The sequence below is a fragment of the Myxine glutinosa genome, chromosome 12 (assembly GCF_964187855.1).
Source record: "Myxine glutinosa chromosome 12, kmMyxGlut1.1, whole genome shotgun sequence".
NCBI classification, from domain to species: Eukaryota; Metazoa; Chordata; class Myxini; order Myxiniformes; family Myxinidae; genus Myxine; species Myxine glutinosa.
The window spans coordinates 59,897,246-59,922,626 of record NC_136272.1 but is presented as its reverse complement, the minus strand read 5'-3'; positions in this window follow the sequence as shown (position 1 = coordinate 59,922,626).

Here is a 25,381-nt window from a genome sequence, read left to right as displayed (position 1 = left end):
AAAGCGACCGAAAGAGAATGAAAAAGAAGAAGAAGAAGAATACGGAGGAAGAACAGATTTATTATACACACACAAGCAATGGATGGAAGAAGCAGTAACACAGCGAATCGTTAACTTACACTATTCATTTTTACTTAACCCCAAGACAACGAGCAGGACAGGACGTTCACACTTACACAGGGGATAATGCAGGCAGGTAGGGCTTGAGGTGGATTGCTTGAGAGGGAGGCAAAGTCGGGAGGCAGCAGCTCTCAATTCCTCGCGGTTTTGGCGGGAAAACCCTCCGTCGCGTATCCGCCGCGGTAGACGTCACGCGCTGGTTCGGCACACCTGCTCCTCTTCTTGTGGTGGAGCCGTCCCCCTCCTTTCAGCGCGTCTCTCCAAAGCTGGTTTCCTTGCCGAGTACCTCTCCTCTTTGGCTTGGAGCGTTTCGCATCTCACCGCTCTTCTTGGTGCCGCCTCTTCGCTCCTCCCAGGTCATCTCCCAAGGCCTCTCTTAAAGCAGTCCCTTACAGTCGCTTTTATCACCTCGGGCAGAATCAAGCCGCCGGCTCCGAGGGCACGCCTACCGGGTCGCTCACCACGGTGCTGATTGGCTGTTAGGGCTGGTTCACTCCTTCCCTCTTATGACGAGGTGGAGACACGCCTTTCTTCTCCGACTCAAAGCACATGGGCAATGGCGGCCTGCGGGATTGAAAACAACTCCCCTTTTGAAAGGAACTTTGGAGAGCGGAGATGTTTGGGGAAATTGGAAGGGCCTACGCTTATTTTGTTTGATACAATGCAAAGTCAATCTAGTGGGAAACACATATTTAGCCTACATGGAATAAGGAAATACACTATTTAAAAGATATATCGTGACCTGCGTGTAAGTTTCATGGAATTAACTAGGAGGACGGCTGCGACCATTATTTACATTACGAGGACGTTACCATACTTTTGTAACGTTCACATTGTAACGTTTCCACATTCGTTACACTTCCTCCAAAATTGTTACACTTCTCAAAAACCGTTACACTTCTCAAATTCGTTACACACTTCTCAAAATCGTTACAATACTTTAGTTTTAGAGGATAGTATGACCTGGGTGGAGAAACCAGCAGCAAATAATGTAAATATTAAATTATTTTGAAGTACTCTAAGTCTCTAAGCTGTCTGTTACCATGGAAACGAGAGAGAATGCATCGAGACACTGGTATAGTCTATATGTTGGTGAGTTAGTCAACACTATCAAAGTGACCTCAGCACCACCCGACACACACCACTGTGTGTGTTACGGAATGAGGTGTTTTACGGCGGCCCGAGTGCAAATCCTGCCACCAACCTCCTGAAGAGAGGACCCAGTGAGTTGGTACTCATTTTGCCAACCTGGGAAGGATGACAGGTCAGTCAACTCCACCTGAGTCAACAGCTGACTGGGATTCAAACTCAGGACCCAAGGATCCCAAGCCTCCACCCTAACCGTTTAGCCAACACCAGGCTTAGGGCGGTTGGAGGCAGTCATAAGAAATGTTTGAAGAGCCCTTAATCAAACCTTTAATTATATATGATCTGGGGGGCACATGCACCCCTCTCCCTGTCATATATCATCACCCTGTTATAGTTTCAGTTCCCGCCAATCATCAAGTGTGATAATTTACCCCAACCAGGTATACGACGTAATATATGAACGTTCCCCAAAGGGCGATGAAAGAAACATAACTGGCAAAGCCAAATGGCTTCACGTTCTACCTTTGAGAAGCGTAATTGTCGGTTATAAAACTCATCCAATATGTGGGATAAATATGTGAGGGACAAATATACATTCGGAGAGACAAACGCTCTAAACACAGGAACCAAACATCTGCGCTGTAAAAATCGTTTGTTTAATCACGAATCTGCCATTACCAAAAGCCTCTTTGCGAATTTGAAGAAGAGGAAGAAGCGCTGATGTATGGTTTCGTCATACAGCAGTTTGAACGGAAATATTTATTATTCTACAACAGTAGAAACCCTTTAGGACACGGAATGAGTATTCAAAATTATATATACAGTAGTGATACCTTGTGAAGCAATAGAAAAATATATAAAACAACACATAAAAACACACAAACAACAACTACCACAGCAACGATAACAATCGAGTGTGATATAAAATCCCTATTTTCACGTGTTTTACTTCATGTGTTTCACGTGTTTGTTTGTGTTTCACACTGAATGAAAAACGTAAAGGTAGAGCATGCAGATTGTGAGACATGACAGGTTCAACGATATGTCCGGCCTGAACGCATAGGAATCAAAATGGCGGTGTGTGGAGTCAGCCGTCGTACCACCGTAATGACATTACATCACCCCTGTCATGTGACCAGATCCTCAGCTCTGATTGGTGTACGTTTGAGGGGACATACTGATACATACATACATACATACATACATACATACATACATACATACATACATACATACACTGTTCGAGACGACTTTACCCTATGGGCTACGCCTACGCCGTAAAAGGATTCTACAGGCGTAGGCGCTCCGATAGTAAAATTTTGTGTCAATCGGACCAACGGTTGCCGAGAAAATTAATTTTTAAAATGCAGACACAGCACACGGACGCAGCCGAATGCCTAACCCTACTTTTCGCTTCGTGAGCGCAGGGTAATTAGGACGTGTGACTACCGATTGTGATGCGACACCTGAACGGTAAGTCGGATTTGGACACATGTGCTATCAAAATGTGAGCAAGACCCTGGAGAAAACTGTCATGAGAGGAGAATTAGAAATCCTCAGCGATTGTGAAAAAGCTGCGAAAAAAACTCCCGAAGAAAAGAAGAATTGATTAACAAAGTTGATGCCCTGTCTGCAAAGCACCAATCCAAAAGTTTATGGCCGGGTCAGGAATTGAACAAAGACGAAACCAAACGAATTTTTGGGGCAGTTTACCTTCATCATTTTGTTTGTTATAAATACTGAATGTTTACTACTATAATAGTTATCATGGCGATAAATAAATATATATTAGATGGAAACCCCACTTTGGTCTCTACAGCCGGACGCTCACAAAGAAAGTGCAGAAAAGAAGAAATGTTCCATTCTGCTACCAAACGCGCCAATCCACGATGGGAATGATTGTTTCGTAAACAAAGTGTAAACAGACTATTGTCTTGTGACTCGCACCCGTGCGGAACAGCCGCGCAATTTCACGGTCTCTGCGCCGGAAAAAATTAACGTTTAGCGCTAATTATAATGGTCGCCCCGTCCTGATTACACGCCGGTAAATTGGAGGCCGGTATCAGACAAGCCAGGCATGGCGGTTTGGAAAAGGGCAACCCTGGGGAAGAGCGAGTCTTGGCAGGGACACGGGTGTCAGCATGGCAGTCGGGTCGTGTCGGTCCGCAGAGGTCTACAGTTGAAACTGCTCCGAATTACCAAAGTTATCTCTGCTTGGATTGAGAATTGTGCGTCGATTGTTGGTCCAAGGGGTCCAAGTTCGAATCCCACTTCTATATGCCATCTGCCACTCTGTTAATTTGACTGTTTCTCTTGCGACGCTTTCTGACGTCCCAGCAGCCAAACTCGGTCCAAGTAATTGACTCTTTAGGTGTAATGTTCTTCTACTGTTATTATAAAGGGCAAAGAACATGTTATCAATTTGGACATGGTGCCCTTGCATTCATTAAAATCACTTTAAAATCATGCCCCCCATACCAAATAAATAAATAACAAGTACAGATACATTCAAAGTACACCACCCCCGATACCAAATAAATAAATAACAAGTGCAGATACATTCAAAATACACCACCCCCCATACCAAATAAATAAATAACAAGTACAGATACGTTCAAACTACACCGCCCCCCATACCAAAGAAATAAATAACAAGTGCAGATACATTCAAAGTACACCACCCCCCATACCAAATAAATAAACAACAAGTACAGAGACGTTCACAGTACACCGCTCCCCATACCAAATAAATAAATAACAAGTGCAGATACATTCAAAGTACACCGCCCCCCATACCAAATAAATAAATAACAAGTACAGATACATTCAAAGTACACCGCCCCCCATACCAAATAAATAAATAACAAGTACAGATACATTCAAAGTACACCACCCCCCATACCAAATAAAAAAATAACAAGTACAGATACATTCAAAGTACACCGCCCCCCATACAAAATAAATAATAACAAGTACAGATACATTCATAGTACACCGCCCCCCCATACCAAATAAATAAATAACAAGTGCAGATACATTCAAAGTACACTGCCCCCCATACCAAATAAATAAATAACAAGTGCAGATACATTCAAAGTCCACCACCCCCCCCCCCCCATACCAAATAAATAAATAACAAGTGCAGATGCATTCAAAGTACACTGCCCCCCATACCAAATAAATAAATAACAAGTGCAGATACATTCAAAGTACACCACCCCCCATACCAAATAAATAAATAACAAGTACAGATACATTCAAAGTACACCACCCCCCATACCAAATAAATAAATAACAAGTACAGATACATTCAAAGTACACTGCCCCCCCCCCATACCAAATAAATAAATAACAAGTACAGATACATTCAAAGTACACCGCCCGCCCCATACCAAATAAATAAATAACAAGTACAGATACATTCAAAGTGCACTGCCCCCCATACCAAATAAATAAATAGCAAGTACAGATACATTCAAAGTACACTGCCCCCCAAACAACAACAACAACAGGCATTTTAAAGGCCATTTTCCCTGCAAGAGCGGGGGTTAGCCTTGCGGTCCCCATGACAATGTTCTCCATTTTGCCCTATTTTCTGCATCTCCCCTTGTTAACCCGCTGGCCCGCAAAACCACTTTCCACACTTGTGCTAGTGATGCAAAACCAGACCAAAACTGCCCCCCATACCAAATAAATAAAGAACAAGTACAGATACATTCAAAGTACACCGCCCCCCATACAAAATAAATAAATAACAAGTACAGATACATTCATAGTTCACCGCCCCCCCCCCCCATACCAAATAAATAAATAACAAGTGCAGATACATTCAAAGTACACTGCCCCCCATACCAAATAAATAAATAACAAGTACAGATACATTCAAAGTACACCACCCCCCATACCAAATAAATAAATAACAAGTACAGATACATTCATAGTTCACCGCCCCCCCCCCCCATACCAAATAAATAAATAACAAGTGCAGATACATTCAAAGTACACTGCCCCCCATACCAAATAAATAAATAACAAGTACAGATACATTCAAAGTACACCACCCCCCATACCAAATAAATAAATAACAAGTACAGATACATTCAAAGTACACCGCCCGCCCCATACCAAATAAATAAATAACAAGTACAGAGATGTTCAAAGTACACCGCCCCCCCCCCCATAACAAATAAATAAATAACAAGTACAGATACATTCAAAGTACACTGCCCCCGATACCAAATAAATAAATAACAAGTACATATACATTCAAAGTACACCCCCCCCCCCCCAATACGAAATAAATAAATAACAAGTACAGATACATTCAAAGTACACTGCCCCCCCGACCAAATAAATAAATAACAAGTACAAATACATTCAAAGTACACCGCGCCCCCCCCCTCGCCAAATAAATAAATAAATAAATAACAAGAAAAGATACATTCAAAGTACACCCCCCCCCCCCCAATACCAAATATATAAATAACAAGTACAGATACATTCAAAGTACACCGCCCCCCATACCAAATGAATAAATAACAAGTACAGATACATTCAAAGTACACCCCCCCCCCCCCCAATACCAAATGAATAAATAACAAGTACAGATACATTCACAGTACACTGCCCCCCCCCGACCAAATAAATAAATAACAAGTACAGATACATTCAAAGTACACCGCGCCCCCCCTCGCCAAATAAATAAATAAATAAATAACAAGAAAAGATACATTCAAAGTACACCCCCTTGCCAAATAAATAAATAAATAAATAACAAGTACAGATACATTCAAAGTACACCGCCCCGCCACCCCCAATACCAAATAAATAAATAACAAGTACAGATACATTCAAAGTACACCGCCCGCCCCATACCAAATAAATAAATAACAAGTACAGATACATTCAAAGGACACCGCCCCCCCTCCACCCCCACATACCAAATAAATAAATAAACAAATAACAAGTACAGATACATTCAAAGTACACCGCCCGCCCCATACCAAATAAATAAATAACAAGTACAGATACATTCAAAGTACACCGCCCCGCCACCCCTAATACCAAATAAATAAATAACAAGTACAGATACATTCAAAGGACACCGCCCCCCCCCCTCCACCCCCACATACCAAATAAATAAATAAACAAATAACAAGTACAGATACATTCAAGGTACACCACCCCCCAATACCAAATAAATAAATAACAAGTACAGATACATTCAAAGTACACAGCCCCCCAATACTAAATAAATAAATAACAAGTACAGATACATTCAAAGTACACAGCCCCCCAATACCAAATAAATAAATAACAAGTACAGATACATTCAAAGTACACCACACCGCATACCAAATAAATAAATAACAAGTACAGATACATTCAAAGTACACCACCCCCCATACCAAATAAATAAATAACAAGTACAGCTACATTCAAAGTACACTGCCCCATGGTAAGGTGATCACAAAGGTGATCCCGGGGGAGGAGGCTGTTTCACAGCACCACTTGGTTGTCTGCGACATAAGGGTGAAAGGTGTGAGGAGAGCTCGGCGGGTGAAGTACCAACCGAGAATGAAGGTGTGGAGGTTGAAAGAGGTGACAGTAAGGGAGGCATTAAAAGAGAGGCTGAGTAGGGTAGAGGATGATGTGTTTGAGCTTGAAAGTAGGTGGATGTCAATGAAAGCTAGTCTTTTGGGAGCCGTTGGTGAGGTATGTGGATGGACAAAAGGACCACCGAGGCACTCGGAAACATGGTGGTGGGATGATGAAGTTGTAAAGAGGATTGACGAGAAGAGGAAGAAGTTCAAGGCGTGGCAGAAGGCGAAGGGTACGGGAGCAGAAACAGCAGAGCATGAAAGTTATAAGGCAGCCAAGAAGGCTGCAAAGCAAGAGGTAGCAAAGGCGCAGGAGGCATGTAGGAAAATGTTTGGAGAACGCTTGGATTCGGAAGAGGGTCAGAGAGCGGTATTCAGGATTGCAAAGCAGATAGCGAAAGAGAGGTGTGATGTGATGGGGGTGAGTTTCTTGAAGGATGAAGTGGGACAAATCGTTGTGGACCCAGATGGAATTAATTGGAAGATGGAAGAGATATATGGAAATGCTGTTGAATGCAGAGAATGAATGGGATGGCAACATGGAGAGTAACCCAGTTTTATGACCGGCAGAGAAGATAACTGAGAAGGAAGTTGAGGAAGCGATAAAAGCAATGAAGAGTAGAAAAGCGGGAGGGCCGACGGGAGTTGTGGGAGATATGTTGAAGGCAGCAGGAAGTTGGGGTGTGAAGAGAATGACAGAGATCTGTAATCTGGTGGTGAAAGAAGGCCGCATTCCAGTGGACTGGGAACTGAGTACCCTCGTCCCTCTATACAAGGGGAAAGGTGACCCTCTGGAGTGTGGCTCGTACCGAGCGATAAAGTTATTGGAGCATGGAATGAAGGTATTGGAAAGGGTGTTGGAGAGGAGGATAAGGAAGAAAGTGAAGATCGACGAAATGCAGTTTGGATTTATGCCAGGAAGAGGAACGACAGATGCGCTTTTTATTGTGAGGCAGTTGCAGGAGAAGTACATGGAGAAGAGGAAGAAGTTGTTTCTTGGGTTTGTTGATCTGGAGAAAGCATTCGAAAGGGTTCCACACGAAGTATTGACATGGGCATTGAGGAAGTTAGGAGTGGAGGAATGGTTGATCAGAGTAATCTATCTATAATTCCAGTAATCTCTGTCTGTCTGTCTGTACATCTGTACGTTTGTCTGTGACCGCTGTTTCTCGACAACCACGGGTCCGATATACTTTTAACTTGCCAGGTATATTGCTGGGGACCCGAGGATGTGCCTTTTCAAGGTTTCATATTAATCGGACAATTACTTACCGAGCTATGTCCAAAAAACGATTCAACCAATCAGAGAGCAGCGAACGATCGCGTGTGCCGAACGTGGCGGACACACTCTGCCTCGGATGGCACATTTGAAAGCGTATTCATTTATTTCACGTTTGCAAACTATGTTGGCGCTATGTTGGCGTTAAACGATGTTTTAAAACTAATAAAAACGAATTTGCGATTCATTCGCTTTCCTGCGCGTTTGTGCACGCTATGGCGATTTCTTTACCAAACTCCGGAAGCCGTTCGCTTTGGACCGAACCATTTCATGTAAATAGAGGGGGGGGATTGTCACCACTCGCAAGCCGTTCGCTTTGGACCAAACCATTTCATGTAAATAGAGGGGGGGGGATATAATTTTAGATATAGATATAGTACGGGCATGCCCTAGTGATGGCAATGTACAAAAGAGCGCACACAGCTGTAAGGACGAGGGACGGGAACATTGGTGAGTTTGAGGTGAAGGTGGGAGTGCATCAGGGGTCGGTACTAAGTCCACTACTATTTGTAGCTGTGATGGAGGTGCTGGCTCAGAACGTAAAGGAGGGTTTACCATGGGAGTTGTTGTATGCAGATGATCTGGTGTTGATTGGGGAGAGTATGGATAAACTGAAGGAGAAGATGAACAAGTGGAAGGAATGAATGAATGAATGAAATGCATAACGGAAAAACGAAGGTGATGGCAAGTGGTAAAGCATGTGGTGAGATGGAAAGAACTGGGAAATGGCCGTGTGCTGCGTGCAGGAAGGGTTGTTGGAGTGAATTCCATTCAATGTACAATGTGCGCTGAGTGGGTTCATCAAAAATGTAGTGGTTTGAGAGGGTCATTAACCAGTGTGGCAGTTACATTCAAGTGTAAGGTGTGCACAGAGGGAGCTGCAGATGGAGGAAATGTTGAGTTGGATCTTGGAGACAACGTGAAGCTGGAAGGTGTGAAAAATTTTGCTACATAGGAGACATGCTGAATGGGGAAGGTGGATCAGACTTGGCAACAGTTGCTCGAGTGAGATGTGCATGGAAGAAGTTTCGGGAACTGAGTGGCGTGCTGATGAGGAGGGGAGTGTCGTTGAAGCTGAAGGGAAAGGTGTATGCTGCATGTGTGAGAAGTGTTATGATTTATGGGAGTGAGACATGGGTAATGAACGTAGAGCTAAACGATGGTTGGAAAGGGTGGAAATGCGAATGGGTCGGTGGATGTGTGGAGTATCATTGAGAGAGAGGAAGAGAAATGATTAATTGCGAAAGATGATGGGAATAGAGCCTGTGATTGATGCTGTGAAGAGGAACAGGTTGAGATGGTTTGGTCATGTGTTGAGGAAGGATGAAAGTGACTGGTTGAGAAGTGATGGAAATGAATGTGGAAGGAAGTAGAAGACGGGCAAGACTGAGAAAGACTTGGCTAAAGATGGTGGAAGAAGAAATGCGGGCAAGGGGGTTAACAAGGGGAGATGCAGAAAATAGGGCAAAATGGAGAAGATTGTCATGGTGCCCACAAGGCTAACCCCCGCTCTATCAGGGAAAATGGCCTTAAAATGCCTGTTGTTGTTGTTTTGGTGCCCTTCATATAAAGAGTAGGTTGAATTTTTTCCACCAACCTGAACAAATAAAAAAATTTCTGCCTAAACTGCAGCGCACAACAAGTGGTGTCGCCTTCATGGAGTTTTCTTGGCACCAGGATGCTATCTTCGAGAGAGGTCTGTCTTGGCAGCTGCTGATTTACACTATAATCAAATTAATTTTCACCAGCCATTTGTGAACAGTCGTTTTTCGCTACAAAGGCGACTTGTTGCTGAAGTGTTGATTTCACCACGCTGAAATGGAGGCACTGTCGCAAACCGGATGTGACGCAAAGTTGTGCCCCCATACCGCATGGAATCTCGAAAGTTTGAACTGCAAAGCGAAACTTACGTTTTAATATCACCATTATGCCACCAAAGAAAACACAACAAAGCCGAGATGCTGAACATGACCATCGCGAAGATCGACTTCCAGAATTCTGGAGCAAATGTTGCATGGTTCTGCTCAACAGGTGAACTTCCCAATTTCGCAGACTCATCTTTATAATAACTAGGGCATGCCCGTACTATATATATATCTAAAATTATATCCCCCCCCCTCTATTTACATGAAATGGTTTGGTCCAAAGCGAACGGCTTGCGAGTACGGTGACAATCCCCCCCCTCTATTTACATGAAATGGTTTGGTCCAAAGCGAACGGCTTGCGAGTACGGTGACAATCCCCCCCCCTCTATTTACATGAAATGGTTTGGTCCAAAGCGAACGGCTTGCGGAGTTTGGTAAAGAAATCGCCATAGCGTGCACAAACGCGCAGGAAAGCGAAAGAATCGCAAAGTAGTTTTAATTAGTTTTAAAACATAGTTTAACGCCAACATAGTTTGCCAACGTGAAATAAATGAATACGCTCTCAAATGTGCCGTCCGAGGCAGAGTCTGTTCGCCACGTTCGGCACACGTGATAGCTCGCTGCTCTCTGATTGGTTGAATCGTTTTTTGGACATAGCTCGCTAACTACTTGTCCGATTAATATGAAACCTTGAAAAGGCACATCCTCGGGTCCCCAGCAATATACCTGGCAAGTTTAAAGTATATCGGACCCGTGGTTGTCGAGAAACAGCGGTCACAGACATACATACATACATACATACATACATACACACAGAGATTACTGGAATTATAGATAGATGATAACCTTGTTGGTGAGTGTGTTTGTCTGTCTGTAACAATCCTTCCTCCCAATTGGTTGGACAGCTGCCCTTACTCCACCCACAATTATAACTTCTATGTGTATTTAAGACACTTCATGAAGAATATAATTAACGACCTGGGACCCGTGGAAAATCTACGGAATATAAATGCGACTTCCAGCCCTCACCTCAGGCAGGTTGGTGGTCTTTCTGTCTTCTACCGACTCCTCTCCGGCCTTGCTCCCCCAGCTCTCTCTGGGCTCTGTCCCCCAAATATTCCTACAGGTCGCACAAGATCTGCCAGCAACCCTCTTATGGTTAAACTGCCAAAGTCTAGGCTCTCTGCTCACCTTCACTCTTTCATTCCTCTTTTCTCCCGCCTCTGGAACAATCTCCCTCACTCTCTTCAATCCCACTCCTCCCTCCAGGTCTTTAAAACAGCTGTTCACCACCATTTCTTATCTTCCCCCATCCAAAACCTTGATCTCTTCTACCCCCGTTAATTCACCCCGGATCCACTTTTTTTTAAATACCGACTTCTTTCCTGGAAGTTGTAGCAGTGTCCATGTATTTTATACCTCTCCCAACCCCCGCCCTCCCCCGCCTCCCCATGCCTCCTTCCCCCAAGCCCTCCCACAGATCTTTCGATGTCCCTGTTTCTCTGCTGTTGTACTCGTGTGCCTCCCTCTCTCTCCCCATCTTGTCTCCCGCTCCCTTCATTGTATGTTTTGTGTGTCCCCACCATCCGTTGGTTTCTTCCACCACCACCCACCATCGTGTCCGTTTGTTTTTTTGTGATTGATGTTAGCTCTTACACGAGCCTCGATCTTGTATACCAAAAAAAAAAGTAGCGCTGATGAATACGGATAACTCATGAATGTGTTTCTTCGGTTAGCTTTAAATATATAAATAACACGATGGAATTGTTTCAAATTTTGAAGAAGAAGACATTTTGGTCACAAATATACATACATAAGCACATACGTTTACTCCATTATAACAAAAAAAGATATCATTGAAACTTGAATACGTCTATTAATTACTACTAATGAAACCTAACTACGTTGATTAATTACGTACAATTAAAACCAGAGTACGTCTATAAATTACATGCTATTGAAATGTGAGTACGTCTATTAATTACATACCATTGAACCCTGACTGTGTACGTCTATTAAATACATACTATTGTAATATGAGTGCAGTACGTCCATTAATTACATGCTATGGAAACCTGAGTACATCTATTAATTACACTGAGTATGTCTATTAATTACATATGCTATTGAAACATGATTACATGTGTCTTCTGCGTCTTTTCGGTCTTTGTGGTATTTTGGGGTCTTTGGGATCTTTTCAGTCTTTGCTGTATTTTGGGTCTTCAGGGTCTTTTTGGGTATTCAGGGACTTTTGGGTCTTCAGGGTATTTTGGATATTTGGCGTATTTTGGGTCCTCGGGGTCTTTTGAGACTTCGGGGTATTTTGTGTCTTCGGGGTATTTTGGGTCATTTGGTTCCATTGGGTCTTTAAGGGTCTTTGGTGTATTTCGGTTCTTCGGATTCTTTAAGGGTCTTTTGGATCTTCGGGGCGGGGGTGGAGGGGGGGGGGGGGAGTTTGTGTCTTTTAGGTTATTTTGTGTCTTCAGGGTGTTTTGGGTCTTCTGGGTCTTTGTGGTCTTTTCGGGATTTGTGTTATTTTGGGTCTTTGGGGTATTTTGCATCTTTTTTTTTTTTTTTTTTTTTGAATACAAGATCGAGGCTCGTGAAAGAGCTAACATTAATCACACAGAAAGCCAAACCGACACATAAAACATATAACATGTGGAGCGGTAGACAAGATGGGGCGAGAGGGGGAGGAACACAAACACAACATCTGAGAGCAGGGACATCGAGAGACCTGTGGGAGGGAGAGGGCTTTGGGGGGGGGGAGGCATGGAAAGGGGGGGTGGGAGAGGTATAAAACATATGGACTTCCAGGAAAGAAGTTGGAATTTCAAACAAGGTGGATCTGGGGTGAATTAGTGGGGGTAGAAAAGATCAAGGTTTTGGATGGGGAAAGATAAGAGATGGTGGTGAACAGCTGTTTTAAAGACCTGGAGGGAGGAGTGGGATTGAAGGGAGTGTGGGAGTTTGTTCCAGAGGCGGGAGAAAAGAGGAATGAAAGAGTGAAGGTGAGCAGAGAGCCGAGATTTCGGCAGTTTAACCATCAGAGGGTTGCTGGCAGATCTTGTGCGACCTGTAGGAATATTTGGAGGACAAAGCACAGAGAGAGCTGGGGGAGCAAGGCCGGAGAGGAGTCGGTAGAAGACAGAAAGACCACCTACCTGTCTGCGGTGAGTGAGTGAAAGGCCCACGGAGATAGCTTCATCACGGGAGATTCCAATGATTCTGAAAGCTTTGGTTTCAACAGCGTGAAGCCGAGCTAGGTGTGAGGCAGGAGCACCGGCCCATAGGGGAGAACAGAATTCCATTGAGCTGCGGATGAAAGCCTTGTATTTGGTGAGGAGCTCAGGTGTGCCGAGGAAGGACTTCCCACGACGGAGGATGCCCAGTCGGCCACTGGCTTTGGAGGCCAGCTTGGAAATGTGGTTTTCCCAAGAAAGATCATGGCAGATAGTGAGACCCAAAAGCTTGAGTGACAGAACTTCTTGGAGAGGATTGTTGAGAAAGTAGATGGGGGGGTTGTCCAGTCGATCTTTTCGGATAGACATAGTAAGAGTGTGAGATTTGTCAGGATTGAAAGACATGTTCCACTTGTTTGACCAGTCTGTTATTTTGTCCAGGTCTTCAGAGAGTGAGGAGGCTGCAGACTGCCGATCTGAGGGAATAGGAATGGAGCTGCAGAGAGTGGAGTCTTCAGCAAAGAGATAGAGAGGATTTTCCAGAGAGTCGGAGAGATCATTGATAAAGACCAGAAAAAGCACAGGGCCCAGAACTCTGCCATGGGGAACTCCAGCCTGAACAGGAAGGGGAGATGAGAGAAATCCATTCAGGGCCACACGTTGTCTACGACCAGAGAGGAAGTCCGCAAGCCATGCATGGAGATTTCCATGGATACCATAGGAGGAGAGTTTGGTGAGCAGAGTTGGGTGCCAGACTGTATCGAAGGCACGTGATATGTCAAGGGAGACGGCTCTGATTTCCTGTTTGGCATTGAGGACCTCCATCCATTGTTGAGACAGCAGCTGGGTTTTTGGGGTTTTTGGGGTCTTCAGAGTATTTAAGGGTCTTCTGGGTGTTTTGGGTCTTCTGAATATTTAAGGGTCTTTGGGGTCTTTTCAGGATTAGTGGTATTTTGCATCTTCTGGGTATTTAAGGGTCTTTAGCATATTTTCTGTATTTTGGGCCTTTGGGGTATTTTGGGTCTTTAAGGGTCTTCAGCATCTTCAGGGTCTTTAATGTAATTTTGGGTCTCCAGGGTGTTTTGGGTCTTCAGGGTGTTTTGGGTATTCAGGGTGTTCGGGTCTTTGGGGTGTTTTGGGTCTTTGGGGTATTTTGGGTCTTCAGAGTCTTCAGGGTGTTATGGGTCTTCAGGGCCATTTGGGTCTTCAGGGTCTTTTGAATCCTCTGGGCCTTTAAGGGTATTTTGGGTCTTTTTGGGTCTTTTTGGATCTTTGGTGTCTTCATGGTCTTTAGGGGTCTTCAGGTGCTTTTCAGTCTTAAGGGTCTTTTTGTTCCTCTGTGTCTTTAAGGGTCTTTAGAGTATTTTGGTTATTTAGGGTATTTAAGGGTATTTTGGGTCTTCAGGGTATTTGGGGTCTTCAGTGTATTTAAGGGTCTTCGGGGTGTTTTGGGTCTTCTGGGTCTTTAAGGGTCTTTGGGGTCGTTTCAGGATTTGTGGTATTTTGGGTCTTCTGGGTCTTTAAGGGTCTTCAGCATCTTTTCTGTATTTTGGGCCTTTGGGGTCTTTTTGGGTCTTTAAGGGTCTTCAGCATCTTCAGGGTCTTTAATGTCATTTTGGGTCTCCAGGGTGTTTTGGGTCTTCAGGGTGGTTTGGTCTTCAGGGTGTTTGGGTCTTTGGGGTTTTTTGGGTCTTCAGAGTCTTCAGGGTGTTTTGGGTCTTCAGGGCCATTTGGGTCTTCGTGGTCTTTTGAATCCTCTGGGCCTTTAAGGGTATTTTGGGTCTTTGTGGTGTTTTGGGTCTTTGGGGTCTTTGGGGTATTTTTGGTCTTCAGTGCCTTCAGGGGCTTTTGGGTCTTAAGGGTATTTTGTTCCTCTGTGTCTTTACGGGTCTTTTGGGGTATTTTGGTTCTTCGGGTATTTCAAGGTCTTTTGGGTCTTCAGGCTCTTTGAGGTCTTCAAGGTGTTTTGGGTCTTCAGGGTGTTTTGGGTCTTCAGGGTCTTTGGGACCATTTAGGTCTTCAGGGTGTTTTCGATCCTCTCGGCCTTCAATGGTATTTTGGGTCTTCGGGGGTCTTTAAGAGTATTTTGGGTCTTCACGGTGTTTTGGGTATTCGTGGTCTTTTGGGTATTTTGGTTCCCCTGGGTCTTTAAGGGTCTTTGGGGTATTTTGGTTCTTCAGGGTATTTTGGGTATTCAGGGTGTTTTGGGTCTTCGGGGTCTTTTAGGTCTTCAGGGTCGTTTGGGTGTTCAGGTTCCTCTGGGTCTTTAAGGGAATTTTGAGTCTTCGGGGTAGCTTGCATCTTTGCAGTCTTTAAGGGTATTCGGGTCTTTAGGGGACTTGGTGGGCTTAAGGGACTTAAAGGGTCGTCAAAGGTCTGAGGGGTCTCGCCAGTCTAAAGGGTCAAAAGGTATATTCCAACAGTACGTAATTAAGAGTTCACGTACTGTGTTTTTTGGGTGTTAATTTAAGCTGAAGAAGAAGCAGAAGAAGAAGAAGAAGAAGACGTTGTGGTCACAAATAAACATAACCATATACGTTTGCGCTATTAATCTATCTATAATTCCAGTAATCTCTCTGTGTGTGTGTGTCTGTGTGTATGCGACCGCTGTTTCTCGACAACTACCGGTCCGATATACTTGAAACTTGCCAGGTATATTGCTGGGGACCTGAGGATGTGCCTTTTCAAGGTTTCATATTAATCGGACAAGTAGTTACCGAGCTATGTCCAAAAAACGATTCAACCAATCAGAGAGCAGCGAGCTATCACGTGTGCCGAACGTGGCGAACAGACTCTGCCTCGGACGGCACATTTGAGAGCGTATTCATTTATTTCACGTTGGCAAACTATGTTGCCGCTATGTTGGCGTTAAACTATGTTTTAAAACTAATTAAAACTAATTTGCGATTCTTTCGCTTTCCTGCGCGTTTGTGCACGCTATGGCGATTTCTTTACCAAACTCCGCAAGCCGTTCGCTTTGGACCAAACCATTTCATGTAAATAGAGGGGGGGGATTGTCACCGTACTCGCAAGCCGTTCGCTTTGGACCAAACCATTTCATGTAAATAGAGGGGGGGGATTGTCACCGTACTCGCAAGCCGTTCGCTTTGGACCAAACCATTTCATGTAAATAGAGGGGGGGGATATAATTTTAGATATATATATAGTACGGGCATGCCCTAGTAATAATATATGGAGAAGGCAAATTAATAATTTTGTCAAAAGGTTAGAGGTCAGTGTCACATAAATCATCAATTTTCATCCAATTGACCTGAAATTTCAATTTACCATTTGAGTTTTGTCATCAAATTTTCAACAAAGCTTTATTATGATAATATGGAGAAGACAGATTAATAATTTTGTCAAAAGGTCAAAAGGTTAAAGGTCAGCATCACCTAAAATCATTAGTTTTCATCCAATTGACCTGAAATTTTAAGAATCTGCATATTGTGTCATTAAATTGGTTCACTAATAAAAAGCTACAAGCTGATTCGTTTTTTTTTTAGATCAAAAGGTCAAAGGTCAAGGTTGTGTAAAATCGCCGATTTTCATCTGATTAACCTAAAATTTAAAGAATTTGCATATCATGTTACTCAATTGGTTCACTCATAAAATGGTAGGAGTCTATTGTTTTTTTCTTTTTTTAGATCAAAAGGTCAAGGTTGCATAAAATAGACAATTTTTGTCCAATTGACCTGAAAATTTAAGGATTTGCATTTCGGTTCAAAGAATTGGTTCACCAATCAAAACCCTTGAAGCTGATTTTTTTTTCTTTAGATCTAAAGCTCAAATGTCAAGGCTGCATAAAATCATTTATTTTAATTCTATATTTTCTTCAACTGTTTTTGGGGTATTTGGTATCATGGTGTGGTATTTGTGGATGGTGTTATTAACTTTGAACTGTTTTCGTTATTTTAAGCATACTGAGGATGGGGAAGAAGAAGACGTCTGTTACAAACAAACGCAGACGGGCTTTGCATTTTCAGATGCTTTCTCGTTGTCATTGAATTGGTTTTGATTTATTGTTATTGACTTGGTTTTGATTATCGTTTCGATTTATTGTTATTGACTTGATTTTGAATATGGTTTTGATTTATTGTTATTGCATTGGTTTTGTTGATGGTTTTGATTTATTGTTATTGACTTGGTTTTGATTATGGTTTTGATTTATTGTTATTGACTTGGTTTTGATTATGGTTTTGATTTATTGTTTTTGACTTGGTTTTGATTATGGTTTTGATTTATTGTTATTGACTTGGTATTGATTACGGTTTTGATTTATTGTTATTGACTTGGTTTTGTTTATCATTTTGATTTATTGTTATTGACTTGGTTTTGAATATGGTTTTGATTTATTGTTATTGAATTAGTTTTGTGGATGGTTTTGATTTATTGTTATTGACTTGGTTTTGATTATGGTTTTGATTTATTGTTATTGACTTGGTTTTGATTATGGTTTTGATTTATTGTTATTGACTTGATTTTGTTTATCATTTTGATTTATTGTTATTGACTTGGTTTTGATTATGGTTTTGATTTATTGTTATTGACTTGGTATTGATTACGGTTTTGATTTATTGTTATTGACTTGATTTTGATTTCGGATTTGATTTATTGTTATTGATTTGGTTTTGTTTATCATTTTGATTTATTGTTATTGACTTGGTTTTGTTGATGGTTTTGATTTATTGTTATTGACTTGGTTTTGATTGCGGTTTTGATTTATTGTTATTGACTTGGTTTTGATTACAGTTTTGATTTATTGTTATTGACTTGGTATTGATTACGGTTTTGATTTATTGTTATTGACTTGGTTTTGTTTATCGTCTTGATTTATTGCTATTGACTTGGTTTTGAATATGGTTTTGATTTATTGTTATTGACTTGGTTTTGATTATGGTTTTGATTTATTGTTATTGAATTGGTTTTGTTGATGGTTTTGATTTATTGTTGTTGACTTGGTTTTGATTACGGTTTTGATTTATTGTTATTGACTTGATTTTGAATATGGTTTTGATTTATTGTTATTGAATTGGTTTTGTTGATGGTTTTGATTTATTGTAATTGACTTGGTTTTGATTACGGTTTTGATTTATTGTTATTGACTTGGTTTTGAATATGGTTTTGATTTATTGTGATTGAATTGGTTTTGATTATGGTTTTGATTTATTGTTATTGAATTGGTTTTGTTGATGGTTTTGATTTATTGTTATTGACTTGGTTTTGATTACGGTTTGGATTTATTGTTATTGACTTGGTTTTGATTATTGTTTCGATCTATTGTTATTGACTTGGTTTTGATTTATTGTTATTGACTTGGTGGTTTTGATTACGGTTTTGATTTATTGTTATTGACTTGGTTTTGATTACGGTTTTGATTTATTGTTATTGACTTGGTTTTGATTACGGATTTGATTTATTGTTATTGACTTGATTTTGATTATCATTTTGATTTATTGTTATTGACTTGGTTTTGATTATCATTTTGATTTGTTGTTATTGACTTGGTTTTGATTATCGTTTCGATTTATTGTTATTGACATGGTTTTGATTACGGTTTTGATTTATTGTTATTGACTTGGTTTTGATTATCATTTTGATTTATTGTTATTGACTTGGTTTTGATTATCGTTTAGATTTATTGTTATTGACTTGGTTTGGATTACGGTTTTGATTTATTGTTATTGACTTGGTTTTGATTATCATTTTGATTTATTGTTATTGACTTGGTTTTGAATATGGTTTTGATTTATTGTTATTGACTTGGTATTGATTACGGTTTTGATTTATTGTTATTGACTTGGTTTTGATTACGGTTTTGATTTATTGTTATTGACTTGGTTTTGATTGCGGTTTCGATTTATTGTTATTGACTTGGTTTTGATTACGGTTTTGATTTATTGTTATTTACTTGGTTTTGATTATCATTTTGATTTATTGTTATTGACTTGGTTTTGATTATCATTTTGATTTATTGTTATTGACTTGATTTTGATTATGGTTTTCATTTGTTGTTATTGACTTGGTTTTGATTACGGTTTTGATTTATTGTTATTGACTTGGTTTTGATTATGGTTTTGATTTATTGTTATTGACTTGGTTTTGATTATCGTTTCGATCTATTGTTATTGACTTGGTTTTGATTTATTGTTATTGACTTGGTTTTGATTACGGTTTTGATTTATTGTTATTGACTTGGTTTTGTTTATCGTTTTGATTGATTGTTATTGACTTGGTTTTGATTATGGTTTTGATTTATTGTTATTGACTTGGTTTTGATTATCATTTTGATTTATTGTTATTGACTTGGTTTTGATTACGGTTTTGATTTATTGTTATTGACTTGGTTTTGAATATGGTTTTGATTTATTGTTATTGACTTGGTTTTGATTATGGTTTTGATTTATTGTTATTGAATTGGTTTTGTTGATGGTTTTGATTTATTGTTATTGACTTGGTTTTGATTATCGTTTCGATTTATTGTTATTGACTTGGTTTTGATTATCATTTTGATTTATTGTTATTGACTTGGTTTTGATTACGGTTTTGATTTATTGTTATTGACTTGGTTTTGATTATCATTTTGATTTATTGTTATTGACTTGGTTTTGATTATCATTTTGATTTACTGTTATTGACTTGATTTTGATTATGGTTTTCATTTATTGTTATTGACTTGGTTTTGATTACGGTTTTGATTTTTTGTTATTGACTTGGTTTTGATTACGGTTTTGATTTATTGTTATTGACTTGGTTTTGTTTATCGTTTTGATTTATTGTTATTGACTTGGTTTTGAATATGGTTTTGATTTATTGTTATTGACTTGGTTTTGATTATGGTTTTGATTTATTGTTATTGAATTGGTTTTGTTGATGGTTTTGATTTATTGTTGTTGACTTGGTTTTGATTACGGTTTTGATTTATTGTTATTGACTTGATTTTGATTATGGTTTTGATTTATTGTTATTGACTTGGTTTTGATCAAAGGTTTTGATTTATTGTTATTGACTTGGTTTTGATTATGGTTTTGATTTATTGTTATTGAATTGGTTTTGTTGATGGTTTTGATTTATTGTTATTGACTTGGTTTTGATTACGGTTTGGATTTATTGTTATTGACTTGGTTTTGATTTATTGTTATTGACTTGGTGGTTTTGATTACGGTTTTGATTTATTGTTATTGACTTAGTTTGTTGATGGTTTTGATTTATTGTTATTGACTTGGTTTGGATTATGGTTTTGATTTATTGTTATTGACTTGGTTTTGATTATGGTTTTGATTTATTGTTATTGACTTGGTTTTGATTATGGTTTTGATTTATTGTTATTGACTTGGTATTGATTGCGGTTTTGATTTATTGTTATTGACTTGGTTTTGATTACGGATTTGATTTATTGTTATTGACTTGGTTTTGATTATCATTTTGATTTATTGTTATGGACTTGGTTTTGATTACGGATTTGATTTGTTGTTATTGACTTGGTTTTGAATATCGTTTTGATTTATTGTTATTGACTTGGTTTTGATTACGGTTTCGATTTATTGTTATTGACTTGGTTTTGATTACGGATTTGATTTATTGTTATTGACTTGATTTTGATTATGGTTTTCATTTATTGTTATTGACTTGGTTTTGATTATCATTTTGATTTGTTGTTATTGACTTGGTTGTGATTAACGTTTCGATTTATTGTTATTGACATGGTTTTGATTACGGATTTGATTTATTGTTATTGACTTGGTTTTGATTACGGTTTTGATTTATTGTTATTGACTTGGTTTTGATTCCGGATTTGATTTATTGTTTTTGACTTGGTTTTGTTTATCATTTTGATTTGTTGTTATTGACTTGGTTTTGTTGATGGTTTTGATTTATTGTTATTGACTTGGTTTTGATTACGGTTTTGATTTATTGTTATTGACTTGGTTTTGATTCCGGATTTGATTTATTGTTATTGACTTGGTTTTGTTTAACATTTTGATTTATTGTTATTGACTTGGTTTTGTTGATGGTTTTGATTTATTGTTATTGACTTGGTTTTGATTACGGTTTTGATTTATTGTTATTGACTTGGTTTTGATTCCGGATTTGATTTATTGTTATTGACTTGGTTTTGTTTATCATTTTGATTTATTGTTATTGACTTGGTTTTGTTGATAGTTTTGATGTATTGTTATTGCCTTGGTTTTGTTGATGGTTTTGAATCTTCTTGCTTTGAAGTTTTGATATTTTCTTTCAATCTTTTTATAATAAAAAGAGGCTTAGGCCAATTCAAACGCCCCAATGCCCTCATCCACAGAGCACCTGTGGTCCCCCAAAATTTTAAATGGCCAATTAAAAGGAAACTTAGATCAATCGTTATAAAAACACGTGTATAAACTTTATTGTTCTGTCATACCTGTTCTGTCATAAGGCAGGTATGACATGTTCTGTCATACCTGCCGCATGGGTCTCGTCTCTTTAAAAAGATTCATCTAACAAAAGTCAATGTAATATGCATCATGTCCAAAACAGCCGATTACAGGCTGGGAATATAAAATGAGAGAAGTTGGATCGGGAGGAAAACTGGGTGATGCGTACCAACATTGTGTCCTGTACGTCATTGCTGACGAGATAGCCGGCTTAAGCTCGCAGTCCCCAAGACTAACATGTTTAACCAAACAGCGCCCCCTACTGAGACAGCGGTAGAAGGGACATTGTGGATTAGCTTGCACTTTGGCTGGAATTTGAACCCAAACTAAATGTGAAGCCAGCAACGATCAACCATCCTAATGAACAAGCAACCATTGTGCGAGGAAAGCGCTATGAGTGCAATTACTTCGTTTTATGGCCGCTCTTCACTCTTCCACTTCGACACTCATCATCTTCGTGCTATGTCGCTCTTCTGTGCGACATGGTCTGGATTTTATCCCAGGTGTACCGAAACGGTCACCTGCTCCTCCATGTAGAACACGCTTTATTTAATGAAGACTTTAAGCCGGCTATTTTCCTGTCCGCAATATGAATGCCAAGGATCTTGTTAGCAGGTGCCTTGGCCGGTTCGATCATGTGCTCTGGTCTATAACCATCGTGGGCATTTCCACCAATGGTGACGTTCCAGCGGGAGATTGTAAATTGGTTTCAATTCTTTTCAGGTCGTTTTGTGACTTTTCTTCCCGCATACGCGTTTGTGATACGAATTACATCTCAATTTTGTCAGAATGGATTATTTACAGTATATGAAGACCCCATGTCATCCCAGTCTCATCCTTCTATCGATCAATTATATCGACTATTAATGGATGAGGTGTGTGTGTGTGTGTATGTGTGTGTGTGTGTGTCTGTGTGTGTGTGCGTGTGTGTACGCGTGCACGTTTCTGTGCGCGAGGCATACTTTTGTATCTTTTTTTTTGCACACTAAGTCAAGGCTCGGATAAGAGCTCGATTAATTACGTACGTCTATCAATTAATTACGTACAATTGAAATGTACCTTTTAACCCTTTAGCCGGCTGAGATCCCTTCGACCTTTGAATACACTTTCAGACCCCTAAATCATAAAGACCCCTAAATCTCCCATCCACTTTCTGAATAATCCTCTCCAAGAAGTTCTGTCACTCAAGCTTTTGGGTCTCACTATCTGCCATGATCTTTCCTGGGAAAACCACATTTCCAATCTGGCCTCCAAAGCCAGTCGCCGACTGGGCATCCTCCGTCGTGCGAAGTCCTTCCTTGGCACACCTGAGCTCCTCACCACGTACAAGGCTTTCATCCGCAGCTCTATGGAATACTGCTCTCCCCTCTGGGCTGGTGCTCCTGCCTCACACCTAGCCCGTCTTCACGCTGTTGAAACCAAAGCGTTCAGAATCATTGGAATCTCTCGCGATGAAGCTAACTCCAAGGGCCTTTCACTCACTCACCGCGGGCAGGTTGGTGGTCTTTCCGTCTTCTACCGACTCCTCTCCGGCCTTGCCCCCCCAGCTCTCTCTGGGCTCTGTCCAGCAAATATTCCTACAGGTCGCACAAGATCTGCCTGCAACCCTCTTATGGTTAAACTGCCAAAATCAAGACTCTCTGCTCACCTTCACTCCTTCATTCCTCTTTTCTCCCGCCTCTGGAACAAACTCCCTCACTCTCTTCAATCCCACTCCACCCTCCAGGTCTAAACAGCTGTTCACCACCTTCTCTTATCCTCCCCCATCCAAAACCTTGATCTTTTCTACCCCCGCTAATTTCGGTCCCCTTGTGTTTTATACCTCTCCCACCCCCCCCCCCCCTTCCCATGCCACCCCCCCCCTTCCCATGCCACCCCCCCCAAAGCCCTCTCCCTCCCACAGTTCTCTCGATGTCTCCATGTCTCTCGGTCCCTGCTCTCAAATGTTGTGTTTGTGTCCTTCCCCCTCTCTCCCCATCTTGTCTACCGCTCCCGATGTTATTTGTTTTATGTGTCTGTTTGTCTTTCTGTGTGATTAATGTTCGCTCTTTCACGAGCCTCGATCTTGTATACAAAAAAAAGAAAAAAAGAAAAAAGGAGCTCAGTCTCAGTGTGCCTGCATCCATCTGTCCGCCATCAAAAATTGGCCGATAGGGGATTTATACTCCAATTCTGATCACCACCGTTTTATCAATCAGATGCTAGGCAATCTACAAACAGTGTGATATAGTTGAGTATAATCCTCCCCAAAAACCACCAGATGTGCTATTAGTCAGGTTCACTATGTTAACAAATATAATTTCGTTCAAAATTTTGGTAGATTAGCAAAACTATACATTTTTGGAATATTCAGAGCCTGAGGAATCCAAAAATTAATGTTTACATTTGCGTAGACACCTTTGCGAAAATGACACTCAGGACAGTGATGAAGATAGTCAGGTTCACTATGTTAACAAAAATATAATTTCTTTCAAAATTTTGGGATTAGCAAACCTGTACATTTTTGGAATCTTCAGAGCATGGAGAATCTGAAGATCAATGTTGGCATTTGCACAGACACCTGCATGGCCGCCATTTTGGATTTTGAAAATGGCCGCCATAAAATACATATTTTGCGCGATCTCGGCTTCTAGTCAACCTAGAGACTTAATTAAATATGCTAATCCTATGTTTTCTGGGTCAAGGAATCCAATAAAGGCCTCAAAATAGTGCTCAGGATTATAGAAAAGCAACAAACAAAGGTAATTGAAAACCATTGTCTTTATATTTGTGATATAACTGTATTACACAATACATGATATTGCAAGTCCTTTGAAGTTATAGGTTGTTATAGGAAGTTATAGGTAGTATCAGATTGAACTATAAGTCCTATACACAGGATCTACGAGGTCTATACCGTTCAGGAATATGCTTTTACAGATCTTCATCACTGTCCTGAGTGTCATTTTCGCAAAGGTGTCTACGCAAATGTAAACATTAATTTTTGGATTCCTCATGCGCTGAATATTCCAAAAATGTATAGTTTTGCTAATCTACCAAAATTTTGAACGAAAAAACATAGTGAACCTGACAAAATAAATGAATTATTATTATTATTATTATTTATTAAAAGACAAACATGATTGGGAAACACACATTTAATGCGCTATTTAAGACAAAAAATACAATTGGGAAACATTTAATGCCCCTTTAAAAGATGAACAACATGATTGGAAAAACACATATTTAATGCTGAGTGGTTTAGTAATGCTGAGTGGTTTAGTAATGTTGAGTGGTTTAGTAATGCTGAGTGGTTTAGTAATGTTAAGTGGTTTAGTAATGCTGAGTGGTTTAGTAATGCTGAGTGGTTTAGTAATGCTGAGTGGTTTAGTAATGCTGAGTGGTTTAGTAATGCTGAATGGTTTAGTAATGCTGGGTGGTTTAGTAATGCTGAGTGGTTTAGTAATGCTGAATGGTTTCGTAATGCTGGGTGGTTTAGTAATGCTGAATGATTTAGTAATGCCGAGTGGTTTAGTAATGCTGAGTGGTTTAGTAATGCTGAGTGGTTTAGTAATGTTGAGTGGTTTCGTAATGCTGAATGGTTTAGTAATGCTGAGTGGTTTAGTAATGTTGAGTGGTTTAGTAATGCTGAATGGTTTAGTAATGCTGAGTGGTTTAGTAATGTTGAGTGGTTTAGTAATGCTGAATGGTTTAGTAATGCTGAGTGGTTTAGTAATGTTGAGTGGTTTAGTAATGCTGAATGGTTTAGTAATGCTGGGTGGTTTAGTAATGTTGAGTGGTTTAGTAATGCTGAATGGTTTCGTAATGCTGAATGGTTTAGTAATGCTGAATG